The sequence below is a fragment of the Belonocnema kinseyi genome, chromosome 1 (assembly GCF_010883055.1).
Source record: "Belonocnema kinseyi isolate 2016_QV_RU_SX_M_011 chromosome 1, B_treatae_v1, whole genome shotgun sequence".
Taxonomy (NCBI): domain Eukaryota; kingdom Metazoa; phylum Arthropoda; class Insecta; order Hymenoptera; family Cynipidae; genus Belonocnema; species Belonocnema kinseyi.
In genome coordinates this window covers 87,292,481-87,306,823 of record NC_046657.1, presented here as the reverse complement: position 1 = coordinate 87,306,823, position 14,343 = coordinate 87,292,481, and the positions used below count along the sequence as shown (strand labels likewise).

The following is a 14,343-nucleotide window of genomic DNA, read 5'->3' as shown; positions in this document are numbered from 1 at the left end:
CATGAAAGAGATGACATAATCAAAGAATTTCACGAGTCTGCTGTAGGTGAACATAAAGGTTCCTCAAAATGTTATTGGACGCTTAGATCTCAATATTATTGGGATAATATGAAGGAAGACGTTAGAAGAATCGTTGGTTCATGCAAAAATTGTTTGAGAAATAAATTGGTTAGAAGGAAAACTTTTCAACCAATTTTGATAACTGACACTCCCAAAGAACCATTTGAAAAGATACCTTTGAAGGATACTGATTGAGTCACTATAGCCAGAGCTTAAGCCGAAGAATTTGTTACGCGGCATGGTTGCCCGCGGGTAATACAATCTGATCAGGGTGCTAATTTGGTTAGTAAAGTTAGTAAAGTTTAGGAAAAAGTTATCATACCTTGATTGAATATCTCAGAAGTTTCGAAGGGAAAGTTGACGGGGATGATTGGACTCGATTTGCAGTTTTCTCTTATAATGTGAATGTTCACGAGGCAACAGGCTTTGCTCCCTTCACTCTAGTTTATGGTAGAGATGATTATCCTGCAACAAGCTTCTCTCCTAATTCGCCTGATAAGACGTATACGATGCATTTGCAGGAACTCTTTCTGAGGCTTGACAATGTGCACTCGCTGGCTCACGAAAGACTCCTAAAAGCAAAAGAAAAGTATAAGAAATATTATGATAGGAAAGCAAAACCTAAGCACTTTAAGGTTGGGAGTCGGGTATATTTGAAAAATTAATGAAAGGGAAAACAAAAAGTTTTCACCATTTTATGATGGATCATATGTTTTAGAAGAATTAATAGGTGAGCGTAAAGCTCTTATAAGGATTAGCCCTAAAAAGACTAAAATTGATCATTTGATTAAGTTGAGACTCAATTCATATCCATGCATGGAAGATTAAGATTAAAATGACAAAATGGATTTCGAGCTTTGTCATTGTAAAATCAAAAAAATTTTGAAAAATAGAAATTCTTCTTCTAAGAGTCATTTTGGAATTAAGGCAATTTTGAAAACTATAAACGATAAAAGTAGTTTATAATTAAAAATTAAATTTGAATACAAAAATATTATGTACATAATAATCATAATGAAATATAAAAAATAATTAAAAATATGCAACTTAGGTGAATAGTAACATTCGCCGAAACGTCGGCTTTAAAAATCTTACTTTTTTTCTTCTAGAGTATATATACATATAAATCACATTTCTCAAGAGAAATTTAAAAGCTTTTAAGGCCATGTGATGAGTGTAACGGCTGATCAAGTCAACCCTAAGATTAATATTTTTCACCCATATTGAAAAATAAAAGTTTAAATAACGCGGAAATTTTTTTCGGAAAATGTTAATAAATATTAAAGGATCGTTTGTGGCCTTGCAAAGAGTTGGAGGAAAAAAAAGTTTATTTATGCAAATAATGATTATCGGCGGACACATTTAGGTTTTACAGCAGATGTTTGACTTTTAAATTTCTCTTACGGTAATCATGCAATCTGTTTTACCCACAGACCCTAGAAGTTCGAAGTTGTCTACTCGCTGCGCTAGTGCTGCTTTGACACAGCTGATCCCAGACTTATACGTATGTCAGACCAAGTATGTTTATTTGCATTTCAAGGTTTTTGCATTATTGGTGCATAACGTCCGTGAGCGATTTTTGTTGTTTTGTCCCACTTTGATAAATATAAACCTCATAACTAGCCCATTGACAACATTGCAAATTGCTTGCAGGGTTTGACGAAAGCACGATTGGTATTTCTCCAAAATAGAAATTAAAAAAAAACTTTTTTCACTATTCTATTTATTTAGGACCAGAAAAAAATTCTTGCATGCCTTCTATTTATCGTGCCAAATTTTTAACGCGATATCTCATTCCGTGTGGACGTAAGTTGGGAAAGAAAACTTCCACTGGTATTTTCTAAAAAAATTTTTTTTTTTAATTTCCACCGGAACAAAGCAGAGACATGGACTTTATTACCTCCTCTTTTATTTTCCCAAACTTTCAAAGCGATACCTCATTTCGTTTAGACGTAAGTTGAAAAAGAAAAATCGAAGACCAGGTTTGGTCACGTCACCCTCTCGTCGCATGGCCTTAAGCTTCAATACGAAATGAAAACTCTTCACCTTCGTAACAAAAAAAGAAAAACAAAAACAAGAGGGTGAATATAGAATTAAAAAAAGTGGAATGTGAATTGTATATATAATTGGTTATATTTATTATAAGTTATTATACATATAATTAGTTGCTTACCATTTTGAATGCAATAATAATAAAATCAGTACACACCTAGGATTATTAATAAAAAGATATAACTGCTATAGCTTAATTCCTCGGTTTGCCACTATCTCCAGACACAATTAACATAAATAAACATTTTAGAAACAATTTAAAAACAAAGAAAAGTAATTAAAAATTAATAATTTTTATACAATATAATATATACATTATTGAATACTTATCTGATCACGAAATTGCAAAATAAATTTTAAATACTGCCAAATATCCCTGTCCTGGTGATTCTGAAAGAAATTCTTTTATTTATTAAATATAAAATGAACAAAATTTAATTTAATATTAAAATTATTTCATTTGCTATTTTTACTAGGTTCAATCTTGATAAATATGATCATTTAAATTAAATCGTTAAATTTGAATTCAAAAAGGTTTCGCGGGTAATTTAACCTTCAAATTAAGGATTTCCTTTACACCAAAGATAATAATTTCCATTTTGAAAAAGTAAATTGGTAAGAATAACATTGAAATTTTTTTTTGTATTTTGTAAATATTATTTTACCAATCAGTAGCGAAAATTCTTTTTGTTAATGCAAAGAATTTTCTAAAAATGTGGGGAGAGAGGGCTTGCGCATGTCAGTCTCGGATTGAGGTTATGCAAGTCAAAACAATTTAAAAAATGAGAAACCAAAAACAATATTAAAATTGAGAAGGAAACTGTTTGAATTATTAAAAAATAAATATGAATAATTTTGATAGTTGGTAATTTAAATTTTTACCTGCAATTAACATTCCGAAAAGTTGGTTTCTTTTCCCCCACGACAGAACCGGTGTTTTAACTGTGCGCAATAAGGATTACTGCTAATTCGTCATCAATGGGGAATGAGGACTCCATTTCACCGGAATTTCAAACTTTTTGCTCCTCGTCCTTGTGAAGGGTGTGGTTCTGAGCCGTTTTTTAATTTTCCTGTTGGAAGATGCTGGATTTGCGTTTAGGTTATCCAGGAGTCAGGATGTCCGGGTGTTTAAAATTGTTTTTCTGGCTGTGTAGTGTTACTATGAAATAATTTTAAGATTAAAATGTGACTATTAAGGTAGGAAAAAATACAATATTGAATGAGAAATCATAATTATTGATTTATATACAAAGTATTATTTTGTTAAAAAAGAGGTTTCTTTCGCAGGCACAATTTTTATAGAAACACATGAGGATAAATTAAAAAAAAAACAGTTGGTTAAATTCAATGAAACTTATTTTAAAATTCAAAAATATGTATCTTAGACTTTAAGTATCACGCATTCCTTTTTTTATATATAAATATATTTAGTAAACGAAAACTTATGTTAATTTTCTATAAATTTTATTAATTGATAAATAATCTACATTTTAGATTCACTCTCTCATTTTTGTAATGTTGAGGAAGAGATAGTATAAAAAATATACGTCTGAAACTACATTAAAATTCTATTTCTTTAACCTTATTTTAAATTTCGAATTAGTTTAAGATTTATCTTTTTCTTAATTTTATTAAATAATGTATTCAGAATAAGCTTAGAACCATATATCCATAAGTAAAGTTAAGTCACATACCTTTTGGCTCAAAAAGTCATAAAATTGGAGTTAAGTAAACATCCCAAATGACTTATTGGAAATTAGAGCATGAATGGTCCTTTTGAATTACTCACGGGAAACCCTAAGCACTTGAAAACTCGTAAATTAATTCTTGACATTTGACAGTTAGAAAACTGAGAATATGTAAACACACATGCATGAACGCGAATGACGTTTGAGAAAAAGGCTTTCTCCACCCTGTAGCAGCCTATTAATTAAGTGGGGAGGTGTAACGATATAGATTTTCGGGTCCTAGAACCCTCAAAACATATACGTTTAGTTATACAAGGTGTATCTCGAAAGCTAGTATCGACTAGCTAGATATCGATTCGATATATCGATTGATCGAGGTGTGTTCAAATTCAAATTAGAATTTGACGTTCAACTTATAACTGAAACTTGGAAATTATAGAATAAGAACAATTTGTAGGAAACATTCATTATGTTAATACTCTTTCTCTCTGTGACCTGAAATAATCGAAAGAATAAGAATTACAGATTAATTCGATAACAGGGAAATACTTATAGACTACGACGGAAAAGGAATAGGTTAGATTCTTAGCATTCCTAAAGATGAGTCACAGAGCTAATTTTAGTATCAAAACGTGCCTTAGAACGAATTTTTGACAGGAAATGGTATTATAAACATCCGGTCAAAGTTTGAACTTTGTACCGAAATTGTTTGGATATGTCAATCATCGAACAGGTCATATTGCGTTGTTAATCCAATAGGCGGAACCATGCGACCTAATTTCTTATTTGTAAACTGACTGTTAAATTCAATGACGTCAGCGACTTGATTGGCTAAAATTGGAAAGTGGGAGATTACTCCGCCCAAAACAGAGTTTATAAAAACGCGCGCACAATGGAAAAACGCCAGATTTTGTATCTCCGAAACTGCATATTTAATACTAAACCTGCGACACTTGATTGTCTATAATCGACTTTTTTGGACTTAGGAACTTTGTATTGTGTTTGAACTTAGCTAATTCATTTGAATTGTTGTGAAATAATAAACTATTATAAATAAGATGAATTATTAAGCGCGAAACGGGACGCCGCGATATAAACAATTATAAACAATTGTGATTTGTGACCTCTGAGACAAGGATGGTGGAAATGCATCTTTAATAAATTGTGAATCATCAACTGTTAAATTAAATGTTCTTATTTTAAATAAGTTCCTTTAACTGGTTTTCATCTCAACGAATCAACGGCAACAACGATCCCGTTCAGATGTCCAATCAGAGAGCAGTGAATGGTCGATAGAAAACCTAGGTGAAATTTGGGCATTACACAGCTGCGCGAGACCGTTCACACCTTGGTTTTTTCCGTCTATGTAAAATCATAAAATCACGCGGGAGTTTTAAATATAGTTAAATTTATAATGAAATAAACCAAGTTTTTATAGTTAAAATTAACAATTATGATAATGATTTTCATTTTTCTAATATAATTTTAAAATGAGCGATAAAATATTAAGCCCTGAATTGAGTATTTTAGAAATTGTCAAGTGTTTACAGAAAAGTGTTTTGTCAGTCGTAGTGTTTTTTATTCTTATCCGGCGTTGATGTCCTGTGCTCTTGTACAGTTGCGATTACACCGTAAGTTTCTAATAGAAATATTAACGTTGAATCCGAATTTCAAATATTTAAAAGTTGATGTTGCATTTTTTTGAGTTTTTTAAGAAGGAACCGAAGGGGGACTGAGTGGGGTCTTTAAGGGTATTTTGTAGAGGCTCCTTTCGGTCCTTTGGTTCGCCAGGGTATCCCCACCTCGGTGCTCGCTTCAATACCACTGCGTTTGACTAGCGCTCATGCACGCACGGCTGTTTACGCGGCTCTCCTGATTGATCTAGCCTAAACCTTTAATAACTCACAAACGAAAACTTCAACTGATTTTTGGAAAAGGATTTTAGATTTCTTTTTTGTTTGTTTATACATCCATATAAGTCGCGTCACTTGAGCCTGGGACACCCTGTATATGCATGTATGTATATATATATTTTTTTTTAATTGCAGACATATACATATGATATAAATTGTAAATGGGAAATTTGCTTACTATATTTCATACAAAAATCACATTGCATGTAATTATACGCCTTGTACTAGCAAATTAAAGAAGTCTATCAAACTCTCAGCGCCATCTAGCGTTCCCCCTGACACTAAAACGTAATGTCTTCAAACGATACATGGGAGAGCCACCACTGTGGCCGTGGTTACCGTGTTCGCTTTTCAACGTTTTATGTGAGACCAATTGTCCTACAAACTCATAAAAGACCAGAAAGGAAAAATGCTGCTTTGTGCATTATTTATTATAGTGTCATTTTCAATACTGCAGAATCTAGAATTCTAAATAAATTTTCAGAATTTCATGCTTATCGATTCGTGTTATATTATTTACTTTATTCTATTAGAATAAATATTAAAGCAATTTGAGGTTATGATTAGGGAGACCCTTGCATAAGTACATATACATATAATGTTATACAATATGATTCCATAATAATTATTATCGAAATAATCAAATGGCACTTTGCGAATTTTACAGAATTATTAATAATTATTTTTCAAAAATAAGGTAAGTACTTGCCAACACTGATATTACTGGTTTTGCAAGTCGGTCGTCGTGAAAGCGTAATGGTTTATTTACACACCTGTCGTTTGAAAACGAAAAATGTATCTTTTTCATGGCATGGTATCGTGACAAGGTAGAGTGAGAGGAAGAAACATTTTCCGTCTGCATACGACAAGCGTGTAAATGCACCATACCTTACAGGTTTTTTCCACTGTTTTCAACGTATATTACGTCAAAAATGTATTACACGTGGAAAATACTCGAGTTACGGTAATAGAGAAAGGTGTGTTACCGCGCACGACTAATAAAAAAAACTTCCGAAAATCCGCCATATTGAGGAATGAACCAATTAGAAAGTGTTGCGGGAATTCAAACTTTCAGTACTATGTAATATAATTAAATTGGTTTTTGCTGCATTTGTATACATTCTATAGCTGAAAAATTTTATAATATAGTTCATACTTAAGATTAACAAAACAATTCATATATTTTTCTGCAAGTTTTGAACGAATAGAAAAAAATTACTTTATTTTCTTTGCTTTGAAATTTGATTTCGCGCAAATTCATCTGATTAATGGATTTCTCAATATGGCGGCGTTTTGGAAGTGCGCAGAACCAGGCGAAAATTCGTTTTCCAAGGGAGCACACATTTCTTTATTACATCATGAGAAAAACTAAAGTTCTCGTTTCTTCCGACGGTGTGCCCACTCCCATAGAAAAGCGGTGAACAGATTATAGTAATAGCTACGTCCCCTAGGTGGCGCTCGTGTGACTTCAGAATTCGAAATGAACTTGAGCAGACGATAAAAGTTATATCGTCTGCTCAAGTTCACTGTAGCTGCAAGAATTATATTTTTTTTGCGTGATGAACTTGGATTCACAATGGATTTTCACCGATAACACAAACTACAAATGGAACCAAATGAAATCGATCAAATGCAATAAAATATTAAAGTCTGTTGGAATCGTTCTGATAGAACGAACAATAAAACGTTAAAGTCTGTTGGAATCTTTCTATGATAGATCGATTGCAACAGACTTAAACATTTTATTGCATTTGATCGATGATAGATGTTGTTCAATTTTTGGTTTGTTTTATTAGTTATTATTTTTCATGTATTTATTTCAGAAAGAGAAGTCAACATAACCTACAAATTAGGGTGAGAAAGGTAGGTCGGGGCTCGTTGCTGTAGACAATAGTTCTTGCTACGTACCCTAGGTAGCGCTGATCGCACATTTTGCCACAACCTATAAGTACCCCCCCCCCCCCAAATACATTAGAGCGGCACATCGTGTATCTTCCCAACCCTGATCGAGGCGACCCATCAATTTTAAGCGGAGCATGGTATTATTTTGTAAAAAAAAAGTAGAGAAAATCGGGTAAGAGTAATGTGTCAAACGGATGACAGCCTGAATACTGTAATGTTTAAGCTAACTGAAGTGCTGTCAAATGTTCAAATTGAGTTATGTAAAGATTAATAGGAAAGCTATTAAAAAATCTGATGTCAAATCTAACCTTGCTTTGGAAGTTAAATTTGGTTCCTGCGTATCCGTGTTTCTCATTGAATGAAAATGTTTTTGACTCGACTCAATGTAAGTTTCGCCGTAAATCACTAAGTATTGTGTTTCTTATATTTCAGCTTATAATTGTGTCAATCGGTTCTGTTTTTTTTTCTGTAGACTCGGAGGGTCACGTGATCAGGATAGTGCACCGCATCTCCTGCAGATGGCGCTAGACCTCGCGAGAATTGCGAGTGTTTCAGGAAAGCAAGCCCTTTGGAGGAAGTCTGAAAGACAAGCTTCGTGCTTTAATAATTTAGAAATTTGTATAAACTCGAGGATAAACCCGAAGTAGATTGGGATGCAAAAGTGACAGTGTGTTATATGTGAGCAGCATTTTGAAGTTCAAAAGTCAAGGAATGTGAAAATCCCACCAAAATTAGTGCGGCGTAAAGGTAATTTTTACCGTTTTACGAACATTAACTCGCTGCTGGCTTTCTCGACGAGCCTACTAACTTCTGTTAATTTTGTGCATATTTACACTCAGAGATCAATATTTTATTAGACTGCTCTTCAACAAGTCTCTTTGAGAAATATTTTCGTTCTTTCTAACTATGGCCAATTACAATTGAAAAATTGTTATATTTTTTCGAGGTTTTAATTAAATTGGAGGACTTTTGCCTTTTCCTTGTACTTACTTAAACATTCACATATTGATAGTTTTTTTTCTGTTCTAAGAAGGTATTTAAATCGGCGTTTACTAATTCAATTTGAGCGATCAAAGTGACGTTAACGTTGATTTGAGGACATTTATTTCTTTGTGGGTTTTAATTAAATTGATAATTACGATCTTATCATAAAAATAACTTATGTGTACAATTGCATTTGCTTAAATTACCAGTTATAAATATGAAGTCAATCACTTTATTTTTAATTTGATTCACGTCATGGCACTTTTTAATTGTAATAACAAATTTAAATGTACTAGAAGCCTGTTTATTTTTTGTACTATACTGTTTATAGAATGGAATGGCATGTATAAGTAACTTGTTCAGGGTGGCCGCTGAACCGTTATATGTTTGAAAATTTGGTAATATTTTAAGTAAAAACATTTCAAACGAATAGTTATTATGAGGATAACTTTGATTGGTCTTATATTGTAAATATTGTAGTTTCTACATTATGTCATTTTGCATGCAAATTATTTAATAACAGTTATTTTATTCTTTCAAATAATATTTCCAGTGTATGGGGAAAACGGGAATTTGATTTGTGCCTAAAGTATACGGGAAGTGTAAAGGATTTTTTTTTTGTTCTAAAGCGGTCATATCCGTATTTTTGTTGTTAGATTACCGTACTTCGACTAACCGTGCTTAGTTCAAAATCCTTGTGAGGGAATGTTAAAACGGTTTAGATAGTTATTTTAACAAACTTGATAAAGGGAAGTTTTCAAAAAAAAATCAGTTGGAAAGAAAGAAATGAGATAGTCAATCTTTTGAATTAAAAATGTTGATTTTATTTTGTAATCAAAAGTATTAAAATAAAGAACCTCGTACTATATTTACATAAAATTCTTTTCCTTGGATTTGGCTTAAACTTTGTGATTTTGTAGGTTATACAAAATTACAAAATTTAAGTCGAATCGGCGGGAATCTGTAATAATGCACATCTAGTACGAGTTCCTTTATTTAGTGGTAGCAAAACTAGAATATTGCTACTAATAAAAAAGTAAATAGGGTGATGCGAAAAGATCAAAAATGTAAAAATCAAAAATAATTTGCGAGCAAGCAGTATATTAATTACATTCCATGCTTAACAAATCCCTGTTTTTAAGCAAAATTATGAATCCCCATGAATATGAAAATACGATTTTTTCAATATTTAAGAACTGAATAAACTTCCCAAAAACACATATTAAACTAACGTATTTTGAGATGCTGAAAACTACTATGACCGCAAATATGCCCAAAAATGGCATTTTCGAGCTCAATTCTAAAAACGTGTCAGCCGGCCGGCAACGGGCGCCGATGAGTATTTTTTAGCATTAGCACAAGAACTTTGATAAAGGGGGATGCATTTGGAATGCAAGACTCGAGAAGAAGGAGCTCTATATTCTCCTCTAACCTGAGACTCCCATATCCATTATTTCATATACTTAAAGTTAGAAGAAACATATTTGAAAACCATGATCTTATCACGTGAAAAAATAATGTCGTCATATAGGGCTAATTTAAATCCACAATGCTGAATTTAGAGTTCCTTTTTTTTTAACAGCTGGTTTTGTCGGCTTCACTAAAAATTAGCATAACCTCTAGGGAACCGCTTAATTTGCTGAGTTGTCTGTTCCATAAATTCATGCCGAATTAGGGCTCTTTATTATTTTTATAAACAGCTGGTTCTGTCAACTTTACATAAAAACAGCAAAACGTTGGAGAAACTCTTAAGATGCTGAGTTGTCTTTGTTGCCAAAATTCCGGGCTCTCACTTAAACCTACAAAATTTCAGTTAATCATAGTTTAAAACAAAGACTGGCTCTGTCAGCTATACTTTATTCTTATTATTATTATACTATTAAGCAAAGTTCCTTTCGGGGTAAACGTAAAACACAGAAATCCATCATACGTCATAGATCACACAAAAATACGCAAACTGACTGGTCATCCGATATTAAGATCCATCGATCTTTCCGTCAGTAGTAAATAGGCTTCCAAGATACATGTAATTATTAAATTTTTTTATCCTCTCTTTGTCAAAAGCAATATTACATACTGTTTTCTCACCTCGACATTCAAATACACTCTACGACGAATATAAGAACCTCAGGTTTATGATATTCCTAGAACTGATGGTTTCGTAATTTTGTGAGGCGGGGAGCGCGGGAGGGGTTGCCTAGTCAAGCGTGACAAGCAGAAAGAGGGCCGGATTCTTTGCACCTTAATTGTTTCAGGTTGTGTCATGTATTCAAATCCAACAGAAGTGATTCACTCGACCTTGTCTGTTTGCGTTTGTATTCCTCCGCTTTAGGATCAATGCCAATGCAAGCCATGCCTGAAACCATTTTTATATCGGGAGTTAAGAATATCATACGTTTTTTCTTATTTAGGTTAATCTTGTAAGCCATGTTCTCGATATTAGAATTCATTCTGCTCAACATTCTCTGTAGGCCATCGACTGATTCTGCCTAACAGACTTATCATCTACAAATGCCAACTTACTCATCTTCATTGTCCCGAGATCCCAACTTTCTTCGTCGAAAAGGCCCTTAAGCGTCTAAAAATCGATTTTCTGCTTATGAGCTGTTTACATAAATCAGAGCTAAGAAAAATTCGACATGTCATTTCTAATCCTATAAAATATGCACTCGGATGCTTAGGGGTCTTTTCTCAGCTCACGTCACATATAATAAACATCCTGGAGCACATAACGCATCCTTGTCTAATACCCGACCTAATCTCAAACCAATTACTCACTTGTCCATTTACCCTTCCCAAAGCTTAATCATATTTAGCTTATCAAACGCCTTTTCCAGATAAACGAATACACAGAACACCTTTTCTTAATCTTAAACTTTTTTCTATGATTTGTTTCAAGCTACACGTCTGATCCTTCGAAAGCGGTAATTCTTTTCTTCTCTTCTTCCGCTTTGACTATATCTTCTTTTCGTTAGCGACTACGCGGTTTTCATCATTCCACCAAGCAGCCCTAGTCCTTCTTTCTATAACGGCACTCCTCACACACTTCAGTTGAACTCTAGCAGTGATTTCCCGGAACATCTTATATGCGCCCTCTGTATATTTATTGTGAATTAGCATCTTCCAAGTTGTTCTATCTAGGCGTTCATTTATTTTGTCTGTAAGTTCTATTCGTTTTTCTGGGTTCTGTAACTCTACTATCGTGATTCGCGTCTTTTTTGTCTTCTTGGTTCTTTCTGCTCATTATCCTTGATCTAAGTAAATTTTTGAAACTAAAGTCAACGTCAAAAGTACGCGACCCTCACATTGAGCGCTCGCAACTCGTTCTAAAAAAATCGCAGAACATTCTATTCAAATACACCTGAAAGCTTAAAGTCTCCTGAATTGAACGCTATGAATATAGTACTAAAAAAATTTTTACGGTAGTGCTGATGTAAAACGTACCGAAAAACAAGGTTTTGGAGGCTTTTTTTTTGTAAGCCTTGACCTTCGAGGCTTCTCAAACATATTGAGCTGTGGGTGAGCCGGTATCCCCTTCCTTTTGAGGTACCTATTGTTGTAAAATGGATACTTTTTTCTGATACTTTTTATAGAATGGCTACTCTCATTAAATTCCGAAATATTCGTAAAGTATTATTTCGCGAAATATTAATCTTATTTTATTTTTTTAAAGCGAAATTTGCAAAACTGCAGTGCATTCTAGACACACACACACACACACATATCGTCCAATTCGGGAGACTTTAAGCTTTCACGTGTATCTGGTTAGAATTTTCTGCGATTTTTGTTGAACGAGTTGTGAGCGCTCAAAGTGAGGGTCGCGTACTTTTGACGCCGACTTTAAAAGGTAACGATCCGTTCCACATTAATAACTTTTCATAGCCCTTGTATCTCTTTCTAGATCTCTCAGTCTTTGATTTCCCACAATAAAGTCGATTATACTGTGGTTAACGGCTCCTCTCCAGGTATACAAGTAGATCACTTTATACCTAACCCAAATATTTGTAATAAAGAAGCCCTTCTCTAAGCCAAAGAAATTTTTTTACGCAGTGTTTTGGGTTTCTTTGGGTTCAAAACTTACAACCAATGATCTCTAAAGTTTAGAACTGTAAGACACTGTCTCCTTCAAAATATTAGCCTTTCAAATATTTTTTCTTTATACCTTCGTCGAAAGTACATGCCTCCCGCATCGTTTTCGGTGCAGGAAGACTAAGATTTGCCAATCGGTAAAGATACAGGTGCACCCTCTTTAACAGCTTTGTTGCTAACAGTAGCAACTCGTACAAATGCCATTTTAATTCATATACTCGTGTATCGGTTGTCTCTCGTGCAAGTTTGTCGAACTGTTAAGTTCTTGAGCCAAATCCATTTTTATAATATCACTCTTTGTTTTAATCGAGTTTTCTTGTGTTTACTTTTCTCTTTCAATTAATTTTTCTCTTATTTGACGCCTGCCCCCGACCAGCAGCACTCGCTCCGCTCGTGCTTCAAAAATCGGGCAGGTGTCAAAAGCGAGAGGGAGAGAGATAGAAAAAAGAGAGGGATAAAACAAAAGTAAGAGCTGCAAAACTCTCCGCGAAGGCGCTGCAGTGAGGAGGATCATCGTACAGATAAGGGATTTTAATTTCCTGTCTTTGTAGTGTAATATACTTTTCCTATCTTGAAAATTCTTTGCAATACCTTCGAATTATTAAAATCAATTAGAAATTGCTTGTAATATTTTAAAATGACCCCAACATTTTTTTTTAAACCTCGGATATTATAAGAATAGATTAGACCTGAATGCGCAAAAGTCCAAGGTGGAAAGGAGTGGAATAAGTATGGACGTATTGTTGTATGAAAGGGGGGACAAAAGAGCAGTAACATGAGTGAAGGACGTGTTAGGAAATATGGAGAAGTGGAGTCGATAAAAAATTTTTAACGCTCATCAATAATTACATTTTATTTCATTTTCAAAAGTTGTATAATGGCTTAAAACGCAAAAAGATCTGCTCGCTATGGGAGTTTGTTCTCATCGCGCTCTGGGCAAGCAGCGGCCCGCTTCGCTCACAAATTTGAGCTCGCCCAGGGCGCGCGATTGTTCCTTCTCGAACTTCGCGCTTTGTTTTTGTATTTCCACCATATTTGTGCAAAGACCTTTAAAAATTAAAGTTTAAAGCATAGACAAATGTAATTATGTGAATAATGAAAATACTACCCCCCCCCCCCTCCTCCCATTATATTACATGAGCTCTCATATTTTCTGATATCCCGGAAAATAAATCAAAACACTCTGTTTAGCAGACTGAATGTTTGCATGAAGAATATGGGCCTTCAAATTAACGAGAATAACACAAAAATTATGGTGTTTAAAGGAAAGCATGAGAAAACATAATGATTATGCAACATTGCCCTACACGATGAGAGGATAGAACAAGTTCATAAGTACGTGTATCTTGGTAGTCGGCTTATCAATGATGCATAGAGAGATGGATAGATAGATAGGCAGTGGTAGGTAAAATGGCAGTGGACAAAGTCAGTAATGAGAGATCCTTGAAGAATCTAGTGTAGAGGAGACACTGTTTTGATAAGAATGAAAGAAATTTGTTGAGGTGGTTTTGCCCTACCGAAAGAAATCTCTGAGTTTTCTTTAGCGAAATAGCTTGGCCCATTTGAGTCTATAAACAAATTCGATTTGAAACAAAATAGTCTCGGAGATAGTTTGAGAGATTTGGGTCCTTTTCAAGATCCTTTTAGTGGTCGTT

At 33.9% G+C, this 14,343-nt stretch overlaps 1 protein-coding gene and 1 long non-coding RNA gene across 6 annotated transcripts in view; one reads left to right on the top strand and one right to left on the bottom strand.

Moving 5' to 3' along the window:
• Positions 1 to 1,965: 1,965 nt before the first annotated feature.
• On the bottom strand, positions 1,966 to 4,002 carry LOC117175887. Its single transcript, XR_004467549.1, has 3 exons — positions 3,807 to 4,002; positions 2,995 to 3,271; positions 1,966 to 2,502 (listed from the first exon to the last, which is right to left on the bottom strand). It is a non-coding gene; the product is annotated as an uncharacterized LOC117175887 (long non-coding RNA).
• Positions 4,003 to 7,724: 3,722 nt separating this feature from the next.
• LOC117170122 (protein kinase C-binding protein 1) overlaps positions 7,725 to 14,343 on the top strand; it is an 87,451-nt gene continuing 80,832 nt past the window's right edge. For all 5 annotated transcript variants that reach the window (XR_004466762.1, XM_033356944.1, XM_033356698.1 and 2 more), the window contains exons 1-2: positions 7,725 to 8,000; positions 8,088 to 8,362. The gene's annotated coding sequence lies outside the window, so the exon portion shown is untranslated. The remainder of the gene's footprint in view (positions 8,001 to 8,087; positions 8,363 to 14,343) is intronic.